At 43.6% G+C, this 17,608-nt stretch overlaps 1 protein-coding gene across 1 annotated transcript in view; it reads right to left on the bottom strand.

Annotated features, from left to right (window-relative positions):
- Window positions 1-963, bottom strand: part of vwa5b2 (von Willebrand factor A domain containing 5B2) — a 35,933-nt gene extending 34,970 nt beyond the window's left edge. The window contains exon 1 of the mRNA XM_029623225.2: window positions 844-963. The gene's annotated coding sequence lies outside the window, so the exon portion shown is untranslated. The remainder of the gene's footprint in view (window positions 1-843) is intronic.
- Window positions 964-17,608: the final 16,645 nt, after the last annotated feature.

The raw sequence follows: 17,608 nt of genomic DNA, 5'->3' as shown, positions 1-17,608 counted from the left end.
TAAGCTTTCAAATGATGTCAAATGCAATTATTTATATGTTTAATTGATAAAGACATTGATTTTTTAAATTTAACTAGGAAAGTCAGTTAAGAACAAATTCTTATTTACGATAGCCTACCCTGACACCCCAAAGTACTTGTTACATTTCAAATTCTTAGCAGGAGAGGAAAATCGTCCAAATCACACACTTTTCAAGAGAACATCCCTAGTCCTCCCTACTGTCTTTGATCTGAAGGACTCACTAAACACAAATGCTGCATTTGTAAATTATTGTCTCAGTGTTGGAGTGTGCCTCTGGCTATCCATAAATAAATACAAATCAAGAAAATCAATTACATTTACTTTTGATACTTAAGTATAATTAAAAACAAATACTTTTAGACTTTTACTCAAGTAGTATTTTTAATGTACTGGATACTATTTAACACCACTGTATCACCTGAATGTTTTGGCATTTAGATGAAAAAGAATCACTTTCTGACCACTTCTACACTGGGCAAACATGTATGGGAGGTTTCGTTCAAATCAAAAGGGGTGCAGTCAGAAAGTGCTTGAAATCATATGGAATGACAATGGGGGGGACAACAACTTTGTTGTCCTTCAAATTCCTTAAATTGAAGATCATTGTAAGCCTACATAAGAATACTTAAGTGCATAAGCCCCTAACAAAACTCAGTGCAGACAGGCTATACATGACACGGCATTGGGCTGCCCGTTATTTTTACTGTTGAAAGTGGCTGCAAGAGAAATACACAGCGAGTATAGCTCTACTGCAGGCTATTTGCGTTAATAAAACCCCTTTGATAAAATGCTAAATCAATACATTGCTATGCATTTACTTACCGGTCTTTCTGCTTCTCTGTGGTCACCGCGGTCCCGTTGTTTCTCTCCGGGTCCTCTTGCTGGTCAGCATCACTCCATCCCACTTCTGTCTCCTTCTTCCGTTGTTAACCCCGTTCGGGTTTTTACCGTTAAAGGACGGACCCTGTTCTCCTCAGTGCCTATTTACCCACGCGCGCACGCGCAATACGGACGGTGCAGAACGTGCGCGTGCGTTGACACACACACACACACACACACACACACACACACACACACACACACACACACACACACACACACACACACACACACACACACACACACACACTGTTGCTCATCTCTGATTGAATCGCTCCCTTTTACTGTAAGGAGAACTATAATGACTGACGAGGATTCATTGACAGGGAAGACATTATGTCAATAAATAATACTATTCTTATTCATTCAGAATAATGCTTATTCATTCAGTATTAACGTATTATATGGATTACATTGTGGCTTTGAAGTTATACAGGTATAGTCCTCAGTAAATTGCGCAAAGATTAACATACTGTGTGTGTCTGTTACTGATCTAGAATCAATCCTACATATCCATCCCTACATGTCACCATTGTAAACCATACTGCCCCTGGACCAGTTGCTGTGGTGGACATAATTTGCTGTCTGTTCTGTGTCCAGGCAATTGGCTCTGACCATAGCCCATAACTCAAGATAATGGCTGATTGAGCCAGGAGAGAGCAGATCATCTGAGTCTGTCTGTCTGCCTCTCCTCAACAGGTCAGAGTCAGACACAGGGGGAGAATATTAATTTCATTTCCTTTATTTCTCATGTCCTCTCTCTCCTTGCCTCCTCAAATCCCATTAGATGAGAAGGTTAGAGGGAAGGGATCTTTGACCTTCTCATCCAATGGTTTTTGAGAGGGAGGCGAGCAGAGAAGATTTGAGGAATCAATGAAATGCTATTCTCCCATGTACATTCGTACATCAGTTTCAACACTGGCAAAAGGAAAGCAGTGGCTACATCACAGTCTAAAACGGCTCCCTCTTCTTTAACTGCACTTGCTACAGGTCTATTCGGTATGGAACATGCCTGCCTGGAACGTGCTCTCACTGACCTTTACTAAGTCTGGATAGTCTGAGTTACTGTGAAGGAACCATGGTAACAGGTACAGTATGTAGTTCTATTGGCACTGGCAGGTGTTGCACCTGTGATGATTGTTCTGATTGCAGTGATGTAACTTTGAGTATTAACCTAGTCTCGTGGCATTTCGTTAGATTTGGGACGTACATTTGTATCCCTCCATTTAAGTGTCATGTGTTACATTACATTACGCTACCTTACGAAAGGAATAGTGGTTGTAAATGAATGTGGTCAGGCTGTGAGTATAGATCATGTGTATAAGACATTATTCATCATTTAGTAACAGATAATAACACACAGACAACAGGTCACTTCGAAATATAGCACATTGAATCAAAGTCTATACACTAACTGATTAATGTGAGCAAAATACATATCATGGCTAAGATAATTGATTTTATCTTCTGTTTACATTGATTCTATCCCCATTGATTGGGTTTGTCTTGAAGGAAAAAATATTGATTGCAGAATTGAGGACAGCATGCTTGTACCTTGATACAAACAAGACAAAGCCTTTTGCCAAATAATCAGAAACAACGTATTTGTTCTTCCTGACTTTCCTCTCCTTGTTGAATTCAAAAATGCTAAATGTAGGCCTACTTCACTTTTTATTCATCTTTGTCACCATCTAGAGACAAAGTCAGGTAATTGCTAAAGGTTTTCTCTCACTACCGACTACAGCACGTGACAGACTGTTTTATGACCAACAAGAGAGATCAAGTTCACCTTTATTTCATTTACTATAATTCAATTCCCCACACAAATAAGCAGTATCATTCAATAACTCAGTTCCCTCCTATACACATAGCATACAACAACGCAAATATTTGTTTGTTGAAAATAAAGGTTTATAAATCCATGTTAAGGTGAGGCTACTGGTCTGTCTTCTTTGACAGACTCTCAGCATCTCTCTTTCTGATGGAGGGCAACACACTGTACTTGTTGAGGGAGCTGCAGGATACTCGAGGTACAAGGAGGGGATGTGTAGACAAGGAGTATGACTGCATCCCATTTTGTATTGGACTCCACCATATCTGTGGCTGCTTGATTATGACCCGGGGATAAACATGACTGCCTGGCCGCTCTATACTCTTTGCGTCAGCATGGTCCTCCTGACTTTGAGTTAGTACTGGGTACCGATGTTGTCCCTGTCCTTGAGTGTCGTGTGTGTTCCAAGGTTGGTCCTCCTGACTTTGAGGTTGTGGTTGTACTGGGTATCGCTGCCGTCCCTTCGATGACTTGGGGCTGATTCTCTGACCTTTCACCTCTGGGTCGTCTTGGTCAAAGGAACTGCTACTCTTCCCTCTGTTCAGGTCATCCTGAGACACATAGGGGGTCTCAGCCCCAGCTCCAGACCAGTTGACAGAGGCTATCTTCGATACCTGGTTCATGCGAGGTTGACTCGGAGTCAGGTCATGTGGACGATGGGTTTCCACTTGAGATTGGTTCCTCTCCGCATCTGGTGTGTGATGGGCGGGTTGTTGTTGTCGTCAGCACCCCCTGGCGGACATGGGCCTACCTACAGGGGAGGCCATGACGCCTAGGTTCCTGAGTGGAGCAAAGCTGTCTCTCTGCTGGTCCCTCTGGTGATGCCTAGATGGCACCACAGCACCAGTAGCAGCTGCGATAGTAAAGGTATTCAAGTTTCCACCATACATGCCTTGTGGAGTCTGAGAGCGGTGTTGGCGCATTGACACTGACACTACCTCTGCATGTTGTTGGGTAACCACATTTACAGACGGGTCTGGGTCAGGTGGAGGATACCGTTGTCTGGCCTTGGCTGATTTGGGCCTCCTGGTCAGAGCCCTGCTGACTCCGTCCTCCAAGCTATCTCTGGGACCACGCTTCATGAGCTACAGATAGAGATAGTACTTAAGAGAGGAGACACGTGGTCAGGTTTATCACATGCTGCTCAAATAAAGCACTGATAAGATATCCATCACGAGCATCTAACGCCACACCGCATTCTCACTCCATAGAGATGTGGCTCAAAGCCTTAATGCAAACCTCTCTGTATGCATATGATATAAAACGGAGAATTTTTATTTCACAGCTCCAAAAATATTATGAAAGTGAATTCTTATTGAAATGTTGTGCATATCTCTATTCAAAACATGGACCATTATTGATGTTGCATGTAATATTACAATAACAACAGAAATTCAAATACTGTGTAGTATAGACTTCATGTGTCTGTGAATGAACCTATGCCTGTTAGTTCTTATGGGAATGAGCTGAATACCCCCGTCTGACTTTAAATCTTGTAAGGGGCTTGGGCTAATGCACCTACATTTGCAAAGTTTGATTTAAAAAATGGACACAATTGACATATGGGTACAGGACTCGTGTCCAGACATTCTGGTCTTCTCAGAAACATGGTTAAAAAAGACATTGGGGGCCTCCCGGGTGGCGCAGTGGTTAAGGGCGCTGTACTGCAGCGCCAGCTGTGCCATCAGAGTCCATGGATTCGCGCGACCGGGAGGTCCGTGGGGCTACGCACAATTGGCCTAGCGTCGCCCGGGTTAGGGAGGGCTTGGTCGGTAGGGGTGTCCTTGTCTCATCGCGCACCAGCGACTCCTGTGGTGGGCTGGGCGCAGTGTGCGCTAGCCAAGGTGGCCAGGTGCACGGTGTTTCCTCCGGCGCATTGGTGCGGCTGGCTTCCGGGTTGGATGAGCACTGTGTTAACCTCTTCGACCTATGGGGGCGCTGTGTCATTATTGGATAAAAAGACGTGCCCGTTTTAAGCGCAATATTTTGTTACGAAAAGATGCTCGACTATGCATGGAATTGACAGCCTTGGAAAGACAAAACTCTGACGTCTCCATTATCTGTGAGTGCCCCAGAACTAATGCAACAGGCGAAACCAAGATGAAGTTTCATACAGGAAATGCCCCAGATTCTGAAGGCGCTGTGTTCCGATGTCTCCTTATATGGCTGTGAATGCGCCAGGAATGAGCCTGCGCTTTCTGTCTATTCTCCGAGGTGTCTGCAGCATTGTGACGTGTTTGTAGGCATATCATTGGAAAATTGACCATAAGAGACTACTTCCTAACCTCCTGCCCAATGTATGACCATATTAGAGAGACATATTTCCCCCAGATTACACAGATCCACAAAGAATTCGAAAACAAATCCAATTTTGAAAAACTCCCATATATTTTGGGTGAAATTCCACAGTGTGCCATCACAGCAGCAAGATTTGTGACCTGTTGCCACGAGAAAAGGGCAACCAGTGAAGAACAAACACCATTGTAAATACAACCCATATTTATGCTTATTTATTTTATCTTGTGTCCTTTAACTATTTGTACATTGTATATATATATATAATATGACATTTGTAATGTCTTTACTGTTTTGAAACTTCTGTATGTGTAATGTTTACTGTTAATTTTTGTTGTTTTTCACTTTATATATTCACTTTGTATGTTGTCTACCTCACTTGCTTTGGCAATGTTAACACATGTTTCCCATGCCAATAAAGCCCTTGAATTGAATTGAATTGAATTGAATTGACTACATTTACCTGGTGTCCCGCCCGGTGTCCTGTGTGCGTAATCTGTAGGTCCATGCGCGTTCCATTTCTTCAGAAGAGAAAGTAAACGAAAGTAAACTGCCACGATGGATTTTATCGTCGATAGATATGTGAAAGACACCTTGAGGATTGATTCTAAACATCGGTTTGCCATGTTTCTGTCGATATTATGGAGTTCATTTGGAAAAAAGTTCGCGTTTTAATGACTTTTTTTTTTTCCTTACCCAAACGTGATGAACAAAACGGAGCGATTAGTCGACACAAATAATATTTTTTGTAAAAACGGAACATTTGCTATCTAACTGAGAGTCTCCTCATTGAAAACATCTGAAGTTCTTCAAAGGTAAATGATTTTATTTGAATCCTTTTCTGTTTTTTGTGAAAATGTTGCCTGCTGAATGCTAACGCTAAATGCTACGCTAAATGCTACGCTAGCAATCAATACTGTTACACAAATGCTTGTTTTGCAATGGTTGAGAAGCATATTTTGAACATCTGAGATGACAGTGTTGTTAACAAAAGGCTAAGCTTGAGAGCAAATAGATTAATTTCATTTCATTTGCGTTTTTCATGAATAGTTAACGTTGCGTTATGGTAATGAGCTTGAGGCTGTAGTCACGATACCGGATCCGGGATGGCTCGACGCAAGAGTTGGGTTGTGTATTGGAGGACGCATGACTTTCAACCTTCGTCTCTCCCAAGCCCATAGTACGAAATTGGGGAGAAAAAGGGGTAAAATTCAAACAAACAAAAAAGACATTGAAGTAAATTGACATTGAAGTAAATTATTATAATAAACAAATAAATTATTATAATGTATTTAGATGTGACAGATTACAGAAAGGGGGAGGAGTGGCCATATACTTTATGTAAAATCACATTTCATTGCGTCCCAATCTTTAAATATTTCTGTTCGCAATAAATTTAAGCTCCTGATTGTAGATATGTCCATAAACCAGAATACACATGTATTTGTTGCTGGGATTTACCGATGCCATGGCGGATGCTATTGGTGCTATATCAGAGTGTTTAACACCTTTTTTTATTCTTGGTGTAGGTCATATTAGGGGATTTTGATCTGGATTGGATATCCCCGACCTCAGCTCAATGTAAGAGTATATGCAATGACTTTAATCTGGCTCAATTGATCTCAAAACCCACACGGCGTGGGTGTGAAAAACCCTGTTAACTCCTTATTGATCGATTTCATTCTTACTAATAACCCCCATAAATATTTGTCTGGTGTAGTATTTGCATATGATCTCAGTTGTCCTTGTCCCATAGTATGTATTAGAGATTTGAAACACCAAAATACTAATCCTTGTTTAATTAGGAAAAGACATTTTAAGAAGTTCTCCTCAAGGGTTTCTACGTGACATGTTCTACTCTGATTTAGCCACTGTCTCCTGAATTCCTGACCCTGAGTTGTATCTTCGTCAGGTCATCTCTACTCAGGCTCTACTCTGATTTAGCCACTGTCTCCTGTATTCCTGACCCTGAGTTGTATCTTCGTCAGGTCATCTCTACTCAGGCTCTACTCTGATTTAGCCACTGTCTCCTGTATTCCTGACCCTGAGTTGTATCTTCGTCAGGTCATCTCTACTCAGGCTCTACTCTGATTTAGCCACTGTCTCCTGTATTCCTGACCCTGAGTTGTATCTTCGTCAGGTCATCTCTACTCAGGATCTACTCTGATTTAGCCACTGTCTCCTGTATTCCTGTATTCCTGACCCTGAGTTGTATCTTCGTCAGGTCATCTCTACTCAGGCTCTACTCTGATTTAGCCACTGTCTCCTGTATTCCTGACCCTGAGTTGTATCTTCGTCAGGTCATCTCTACTCAGCCTCTACTCTGATTTAGCCACTGTCTCCTGTATTCCTGACCCTGAGTTGTATCTTCGTCAGGTCATCTCTACTCAGGCTCTACTCTGATTTAGCCACTGTCTCCTGTATTCCTGACCCTGAGTTGTATCTTCGTCAGGTCATCTCTACTCAGGCTCTACTCTGATTTAGCCACTGTCTCCTGTATTCCTGACCCTGAGTTGTATCTTCGTCAGGTCATCTCTACTCGGGCTCTACTCTGATTTAGCCACTGTCTCCTGTATTCCTGACCCTGAGTTGTATCTTCGTCAGGTCATCTCTACTCGGGCTCTACTCTGATTTAGCCACTGTCTCCTGTATTCCTGACCCTGAGTTGTATCTTCGTCAGGTCATCTCTACTCAGGCTCTACTCTGATTTAGCCACTGTCTCCTGTATTCCTGACCCTGAGTTGTATCTTCGTCAGGTCATCTCTACTCAGCCTCTACTCTGATTTAGCCACTGTCTCCTGTATTCCTGACCCTGAGTTGTATCTTCGTCAGGTCATCTCTACTCAGGCTCTACTCTGATTTAGCCACTGTCTCCTGTATTCCTGACCCTGAGTTGTATCTTCGTCAGGTCATCTCTACTCAGGCTCTACTCTGATTTAGCCACTGTCTCCTGTATTCCTGACCCTGAGTTGTATCTTCGTCAGGTCATCTCTACTCAGCCTCTACTCTGATTTAGCCACTGTCTCCTGTATTCCTGACCCTGAGTTGTATCTTCGTCAGGTCATCTCTACTCGGGCTCTACTCTGATTTAGCCACTGTCTCCTGTATTCCTGACCCTGAGTTGTATCTTCGTCAGGTCATCTCTACTCAGGCTCTACTCTGATTTAGCCACTGTCTCCTGTATTCCTGACCCTGAGTTGTATCTTCGTCAGGTCATCTCTACTCGGGCTCTACTCTGATTTAGCCACTGTCTCCTGTATTCCTGACCCTGAGTTGTATCTTCGTCAGGTCATCTCTACTCGGGCTCTACTCTGATTTAGCCACTGTCTCCTGTATTCCTGACCCTGAGTTGTATCTTCGTCAGGTCATCTCTACTCAGGCTCTACTCTGATTTAGCCACTGTCTCCTGTATTCCTGACCCTGAGTTGTATCTTCGTCAGGTCATCTCTACTCAGGCTCTACTCTGATTTAGCCACTGTCTCCTGTATTCCTGACCCTGAGTTGGCTCTAGAAAATGTATCCTCCATATTTATTCCTCTGGCAGATAAACACACATCTTTTAAACAATTCAGAGTCAAAGATAAATCTAGCGCTTTCGGAGCTATCTGAGCTCATTCAGATGAGAAATCAGGACTGGGCCAGAGCAAGGAAAAACAGACTGTAGAGGACTGGCAATCTTTCAGCCAAATGAAAAACAGATGTACTATCTCAATTAAGAAAGCTAAATCATTTAGGAAAACAGTCAATGCACTGAAGCGTACAAATTCCTCTTCTTCCCTGCCGAAGCAAGTTCTGTCTGATTCTGGCATCAAAACTGAGTAGAATAGATTAATGATGCTCTTAATCATAATTTTATCTCAGCAGGCTTTTTATTTGAGAGAAACAGTGGTTTAATTGACCCTGGTCGGTCAGTCAATCGACTGCTCTTCCCTCTGCCAACCTCTAGCTGACTCTATGGTTAACCCGTTAACTTCTGCTGAATCTGTTTTCATTTCAACAATTTCCTGTCTGTGATGTGCTAGACTCCTTGCTTAAGATTGATGTAAAATATTAAAACATCCACTGGGGCTGATATGCTTTATCCATTTTTGCTGCACTCTCTGTCCCACTGATTGCTGAATCACTTACACCTATTTTTAGCCTGCCGATTATATCTGGTACTATCCCCAAGGTTTGGAAAGTGGCCCACGTACTCCCCCTTCACAAAGGTGGTGACCCTTGCGACCTAAATAATTATCGCCCTATTTCTAAACTAGCTAAAATATTTGAATCCTCGATTCAGATTTTAAAAATCCAATAAATGATTAGCTAAGATCATTCTTATCTTTGAAATCTATTCTAAATGTACATCAGTCAGGTTTTAGACCAGGTCATAGCACTATCTCTGCTGATAAAAAGCAACGTGCTGCCCTCTTCATTGACCTGTCAAAGGCTTTCAATACTGTTGATCACTCACTTCTAATTCAGAGGATTTCCTCAATTGGCCTAGACCAGGCTGCATGTAACTGGTTGAAACATTACATATTTACTGATGGTGTTAAAGCAGGTTTCCTGGATATTACGGCAGGTCTCCTGCATGGGGCGATTCTGGGTCCTGTTTACATTAACAATATCGACTCGTCTGTAAACAACTGTAACCTGCATGCCGATGATACTGTTTTGTATGTTATTGCCCTCATGGTTGACAGGCTCTATCTGAACTACAGTCTGCCTTTATCTTATTACAGAAAAACGTTATTGACCTGAAATTACTACTGAATGCAGATAAAACAAAGTATATGTTGTTTTCTAGAGTGTATAAAATGAACTGATTTAAGCATATGTACTTTGGATGGTGTCCATAGTGAACATGTCCCGCTTACAAATCTCTGGGCATCTGGACAGATGAAAAGCTGTCTCTTAAAAAGCATACTGATACGTTAGTGAAAATGGGCTTCTTCTATAGAAATTGGCCCTGCCTCTCGCTACATAGTAGATAGCAGATTATTCAGTCGACGTTCCAAGGCTATGGTGACGTCATTTCCTGTACATGAACACAGCTGCCACTTCATTAAAGCCATTAGATGCAGTTGATCATGACACACTGTGGTTGATTATTTAACCTTTATCCAACTAGGCAAGTCAGTTAAGCACACGTTCTTATTTACAGTGGCGGCCTATTCTGGCAAAACCTGGACGACGCTGGGCTCATTGTGCGCCGCCCTATGGGACTCCCAATCACGGCCGATTGTGATACAGCCTGGAATCAAACCAGGGTCTGTAGTGACACCTCTAGCACTAAGATGCAGTGGCCTAGACTGCTGTGATACAGCCTGGAATCAAACCAGGGTCTGTAGTGACACCTCTAGCACTAAGATGCAGTGGCCTAGACCGCTGTGATACAGCCTGGAATCAAACCAGGGTCTGTAGTGACACCTCTAGCACTAAGATGCAGTGGCCTAGACCGCTGTGATACAGCCTGGAATCAAACCAGGGTCTGTAGTGACACCTCTAGCACTAAGATGCAGTGGCCTAGACCGCTGTGATACAGCCTGGAATCAAACCAGGGTCTGTAGTGACACCTCTAGCACTAAGATGCAGTGGCCTAGACCGCTGTGATACAGCCTGGAATCAAACCAGGGTCTGTAGTGACACCTCTAGCACTAAGATGCAGTGGCCTAGACTGCTGTGCCACGCTGGATATATTTTACATTTGAGATTCTTCAAAGTAGCCACTTTATGGGGGACAATTTCAGTACTCATCACTGTATTCTCCTGCAAAAAGTTGGTCGTCCCTCTGATGTCACGTAGCTTGATAAAATGCTATGTTTTCATTTATAAAGCCCTTTTACAAAAGGTCCCACTGTACCTAACACATTTCGGGACAAGAGTGTGCAAAGCTGTCATCAAGGCAAAACATGGCTACTTTAAAGAATCTCAAATATAAAATATACACTTTTTTGGTTACTACATGATTCCATGTGTTATTTCATAGTTTTGATGTCTTCACTATTATTCTACAATGTAGAAAATAGTACAAATAAAGAGAAACCCTTGAATGAGTACAGGTAGGTGTCCAAACTTTTGACTGGTACTTGTATATATTTTTTGAATGAATTGTATTGTAACTAAACAAAATGAATAAATGTTATTACCTGCTGTGTTGCTCCTATATTATCTTCATTATTTAGCAGGAGATAGTATGAAAGCTTCTCTCTCTGCCAGCCTGTGCCTTTCTCTGCCAGCCTGTGCCTTTCTCTGCCAGCCTGTGCCTTTCTCTGCCAGCCTGTGCCTTTCTCTGCCAGCCTGTGTCTTTGTCTGCCAGCCTGTGCCTTTCTCTGCCAGCCTGTGCCTTTCTCTGCCAGCCTGTGTCTTTCTCTGCCAGCCTGTGCCTTTCTCTGCCAGCCTGTGTCTTTCTCTGCCAGCCTGTGCCTTTCTCTGCCAGCCTGTGCCTTTCTCTGCCAGCCTGTGCCTTTCTCTGCCAGCCTGTGCCTTTCTCTGCCAGCCTGTGCCTTTCTCTGCTAGCCTGTGCCTTTCTCTGCCAGCCTGTGCCTTTCTCTGCCAGCCTGTGCCTTTCACTGCCAACCTGTGCCTTTCTCTGCCAGCCTGTGCCTTTCTCTGCCAGCCTGTGCCTTTCTCTGCTAGCCTGTGCCTTTCTCTGCCAGCCTGTGCCTTTCTCTGCCAGCCTGTGCCTTTCACTGCCAACCTGTGCCTTTCTCTGCCAGCCTGTGCCTTTCTCACACTTTAAAGAAAGCAGAGACAGAGCCAGGCAGCTTGCTTTGCCGGTCAGCGGTTTAGGCGGTGCGCCAATTGCTTTGTGCCTCCAATAGGCTAGGGGAAGACAAGCTTTAGTAAATTGAAAAGTAAATGGAAATGAGCTATAGCCTATAACTACTTGTGTCTATACAGAAATAAGTCATTCAACATACGTCACAAGAGAGCATGATTTGGCCATTGATAGGTGAGAATTGTCTGTTAATTGAATGATTAGAATATTCCGCCCTGAAATATATAATTTTATGGAATTGATTAGAATGTATAAAATCATAAACAATAAATGTGTAGTCCTAGTTAGAATTAGGGTAAAACAATATGTCTTTATGGTATTTTAAACAGACTGTCTGAGCTTGGTGCCGACCTGACTAGAGATTTGGGAGAGAACAGGGAGTATGTCTCAAGGACAAGGTCACTATCTCTGTCGGCTGGGAAGTGAGACAGACAGTGTACATAGCAGGACGTGTGTGCGTCTGTTTGTTTGCATGTGTGTGTGGGTATGTGTGTATGTGCGTCTGTTTGTGTGTGTGCGTATGGCTGTGTGTATGTGGGTGTGAGAAGTCAGTATAAAATTAATTGTTTTGTATTCTTGACTTCAGAACGGCTCGTGAATAAACCTTTTTGACCATTTGGCTGGGCCTCCGTCTGTTTCATTCGACCAAGATCTTACACATTCTGGTTTGCAGACTGAGAGTAATATAATTAAATTGGGTGATGTACCTAGAGAACATAATTCTCTTATCAGCCATAGCTTCTTTTTAAAATGAGCTATGGATTGTTTTCAGCACACAATTTGGGCAGCACATGGCTAATAGCCTACCATGGCTAATATCCTACCATGGCTAATAGCCTACCATGGCTAATAGCCTACCATGGCTAATAGCCTACCAAATAGCTGATTGTTCTGTCGCAGCAGTCAGTGAAAAGCAGTTAAATCTCAATTAAAACATTTTAAAAAGTTAGTATCTCAAAAAATATATATTTATATTTTTAGAAAAACATAGTTTAGAAAGCAAATGGCTATTGCTGAAAAGAGAAGACAAAGAAAATACTCAAATCTGTCTTAAGTTATCAAAAATTCTCATCCCCCAATTGAGCGACCAGTAGCCTATTTCACTGGCCATATCGTGGATGAGTGTGCTCATATTCACTCTTTATCATTGGATCAGTACAACTTGAAAGTTTTTCTGGGGACAATCACTTCCTCCTCCAGGCTAGATGGGATGTCATACTGTACACAACTCCCCCTTTTCGCAGGACTAAATGAGATGGTTGCAGACAAGGTCGTTCTACTGATCTGTTTGTCAGTGTCAGCAGAGTAGGCTACTAATTTGTGTCGTATGAAAGAATATGTTGCTTGTGTCTTCAGCCATATAAATTGTACTAGAATTGCATGAAATGTGTTTATAAATGGCCACATTTTTCCCATGCAAAGAAAAGAGAAGAAACGCCTCTGATTAGGCCTGCTATATGTCACGTCACTACGCGATCAGTCATGAATTGTTCAGCACTGTCTGTTTTGCTAACAGTGATTGAGTTATATTATCAGCCTAAATTATGACTACGCAATCTACTCATCACAATCGGAATAGTAGCCCAGCTAAGAAGAAACGTCCCCAAAACATTACAGAACTTTCCCTTACGACTCCCATTAGGGTGATGTGCAAGAGACCATTCCCTTAATGTCAAATAGAAGTGATCCAGAAGTTGGTTAACATGTTCTCAGAACATGTTAATATTCTAAACACATTTCATAGGAAAGTTGCAAGACCATTCATGTGTCCAGTTTTCTGAGGGAAAATGATCCATCAGACATGTTTAATGGGATCGCTGCAAGAACATTTCTGTGTGTCAGTTATCAGGACATTTCGTGATGGTCTTAAAGAAACCACATCACCTCGTCCCTCTCCGACACACTCGACCCTCTCCAATTCGCCTACCATCCCGACACATCCATGGACGACGCAATCGTCATTGCCTTCCCCCACCTGGAGAAAATGAATGACCTCATCTTCACTAGAGGCTGTTGGCTTATTAATCTCACTGCAACCCCCTCTCCGTGTCTCTGGTCACTACTTTGTTTCCCTTTCCATCCATCTCCCCTCCAACCCTACCCACTCAGCCCCAAGCCAGATTGTAATGCGCCACCGCAAACTTCGCTCTCTCCTGCTACTCTCCCCTCTTCTGTCACATCCTCTCTTTCTTCTGCTAAATCCTTCTCCCTTCTGTCTACTGACTCTGCCTCTTCGACCCTACTCTTCTACCTTTCTGCATCATTTGACTCTCACTTTCCCTATTCCTCCTGTCCGGTCCGACCTTCCCCTTCGGTAACCCTTCTTTCTTTGCTTTCTAAAACACTTGAGCGTACCGTCTCGGAACCAACTCTCTCGTTATCTCTCTCAGAACAATCTTCTTGACCCTAGCCAGTAGGGCTTCAAGGCAGCTCACTCAACTTATACTGCTCTTCTCTGTGTCACGGAGGCTCGCCGCTCTTCCAAAGCTGAATCTCTCTCCTCTGTTCTCATCCTCCTAGATCTATCTGCTGCCTTCAACACCGTGAACCATCAGATCCTCCTCTCCACCTCTCAGGGCTGGGTGTCTCAGGCTCTGCCTCCTCTCCACCTCTCAGACCTGGGTGTCTCAGGCTCTGCCTCCTCTCCACCCCTCAGGGCTGGGTGTCTCAGGCTCTGCCTCCTCCTCACCCTCTCAGACCTGGGTGTCTCAGGCTCTGCACACTCCTGAATTGCATCCTACCTGGCAGGTCACTCCTACCGGGTGGCGTGGAGAGGATCTGTGTCTGCACTTGACTCTGTCGGCTCTGTCATACCCTCACATGGTCTCTCCTATCATTGCTATGCGGATGACACGCTTCTACTGTTGTCCTTCCTCCCTTCTGACACTCAGGTGGCGACATGCATCTCTGAGTGCCTGGTAGACATCTCAGCTTGGATGTCAGCCCACCACATCAAGCTCAACCTCAAACAAAACGGAGATGCTCTTCCTCCCGAGAAAGGCTTGCCCCGCTCCAAAACCTCTCCACCACTGTTGACAACTACACGGTGGCTCCTTCCCAGAGTGCAAAGAAACTTGGTGTGACCCTGGACAACACCCTGTCGTTCTCTGCAAACATCAAAGCAGTGACTCGCTCCTGCAGGTTCATGCTCTACGACATCTGTAGAACACAACGTTTCCTCACATCGGAAGCTGAGTAGGTCCTAATCCAGGAACTTGTTATCTCCCGTCTACACTACTGCAACTCTCTGTTGGCTGGGCACACTTCACTGGCTTCCAGTCGAAGCTCGCATCATCTTCAATACCCTGGTGCTTGTCTACAGAGCAGTAAGGGGAACTGCATCTCCTTATCTTATCTTCTAATCACTAAAGGATTAAAAAATATGTTTTGAGCAAAATAGTGTTTTTTAGACACAACTGCAAACTTCAAGGAGTTCTGAGGAGGTTTGTAGGTAAAGAAGTGATGTCATCAGCCTCCTCCCTTGCTTGAGGAACAGTAGAGGACCAATAGAGAACAAAAGAGGAAAGGACCTCCCCTCCACTTGTGCCATGTCATGCCTGGACGACCTATTGAGATGTGCCTTTTGCGAAGTAAATCATTTGTGAAATGAGTTGAAAAGGAGACTGGAGGAGGACTTTAACAATTCGGTGGCATAAGGGTGACACTTCAGGCTGCATTGTGATAATGTGCTACATTCGCCCTTTAACCTTACTCAACAGTGACCCCGGTGTTGAGCTGAGCGCACCTGTAGATCCAAGTCACTGGTCTAAGAGGGATGACAGACACAGAAGCCCAGTCTGAGTTCAATGATGAACCAGAGTATACATGTGTTACTTGGTCAAAAACGGACAAATTTCTCTTCAAATGAAAATGGTCTGATCTCCACAAAAGCCAACCAAACCGAGAGATAAGTTTTGTTTTTATATTAACAAATGGTTGCCGTGGTGAATAATCCAATAATAATTGGTAGGATGAAATGAAAGGAAACATAGAGTTTACCAGAATCTCTAAATGAAAATACTGGCAGATCAATAAAACAGCCTTGAAGATCTAATTGTAAATGAATATCTAAGGGACTTCTACACACTAGGCACCATTATTCATCTCAACCCAAGGCTCAAACCCAGGACCTCTGCATCTTACCAGTCAGGTCATTCCTACAATGAGCTGACCTGGCTCGTTCAATTGGCTCATTCATCCACCCTCCTATCCCCCATCAAGCTCGAGACCCTGGGTCTCGACCCCGCCCTGTGCAGCTGGGTACTGGACTTCCTGACGGGCCGCCCCCAGGTGGTGAGGGTAGGTAACAACATCTCCACCCCGCTGATCCTCAACACTGGGGCCCCACATGGGTGCATTCTGAGCCCTCTCCTGTACTCCCTGTTCACCCACGACTGCGTGGCCTCCAACTCAATCATCAAGTTTGCGGACGACACTACAGTGATAGGCTTGTTTAACAACAACGACAAGACGGCCTACAGGGAGGAGGTGAGGGCCTTCGGAGTGTGGTGTCGGGAAAATAACCTCACACTCAACATCAACAAAACTAAGGAGATGGTTGTGGACTTCAGGAAACAGCAGAGGGAGCACCCCCCTATCCACATCGATGGGACAGTAGTGGAGAGGGTAGTACGTTTTAAGTTCCTCGGCGTACACATCACAGACAAACTGAATTGGTCCACCCACACAGACAGCATCGTGAAGAAGGCGCAGCAGCGCCTCTTCAACCTCAGGAGGCTGAAGAAATTTGGCTTGTCACCAAAAACACTCACAAACTTCTACAGATGCACAATCGAGAGCATCCTGTCGGGCTGTATCACCGCCTGGTACGGCAACTGCTCCGCCCACAACCGTAAGGCTCTCCAGAGTGTAGTGAGGTCTGCACAATGCATCACCGGGGGCAAACTACCTGCCCTCCAGGACACCTACACCACCCGATGTCACAGGAAGGCCATAAAGATCATCAAGGACAACAACCACCCGAGCCAATGCCTGTTCACCCCGCTATCATCCAGAAGGCGAGGTCAGTACAGGTGCATCAAAGCTGGGACCGAGAGACTGAAAAACAGCTTCTATCTCAAGGCCATCAGACTGTTAAACAGCCACCACTAACATTGAGTGGCTGCTGCCAACACACTGACTCAACTCCAGCCACTTTAATAATGGAAATTGATGGAAATTGATGTAAAATATATCACTAGCCACTTTAAACAATGCTACTTAATATAATGTTTACACACCCTACATTATTCATCTATGTATATACTGTACTCTATCATCTACTGCATATTTATGTAATACATGTATCACTAGCCACTTTAAACTATGCCACTTTGTTTACATACCCTACATTACTCATCTCATATGTATATACTGTACTCGATACCATCTACTGCATCTTGCCTATTCCGTTCTGTACCATCACTCATTCATATATCTTTATGTACATATTCTTTATCCCTTTACACTTGTGTGTATAAGGTAGTAGTTTTGGAATTGTTAGGTTAGATTACTCGTTGGTTATTACTGCATTGTCGGAACTAGAAGCACAAGCATTTTGCTACACTCGCATTAACATCTGCTAACCATGTGTATGTGACAAAAAATTTGATTTGAACTATTCCACAGGTCGTTGCTGTAAATGAGAATGTGTTCTCAGTCAACTTACCTTGTAAAATAAGGGTAAAATAAAAAATCTGGTGCCTTTTCTGTCCCAAGGAAATATCACCTCATATTTAGTGTAAAATGTGGATTCAAAAGGGCTTTAAATATAAAGTTAGGTGTCCCTTTACCATAAAAACCACAAAGATATGGAT

Source organism: Oncorhynchus nerka, unplaced genomic scaffold, assembly GCF_034236695.1.
Source record: "Oncorhynchus nerka isolate Pitt River unplaced genomic scaffold, Oner_Uvic_2.0 unplaced_scaffold_40___fragment_2___debris, whole genome shotgun sequence".
Taxonomy (NCBI): domain Eukaryota; kingdom Metazoa; phylum Chordata; class Actinopteri; order Salmoniformes; family Salmonidae; genus Oncorhynchus; species Oncorhynchus nerka.
Note: the sequence above shows the minus strand (reverse complement) of the source record. Positions and strands in the feature narration are given on the sequence as shown.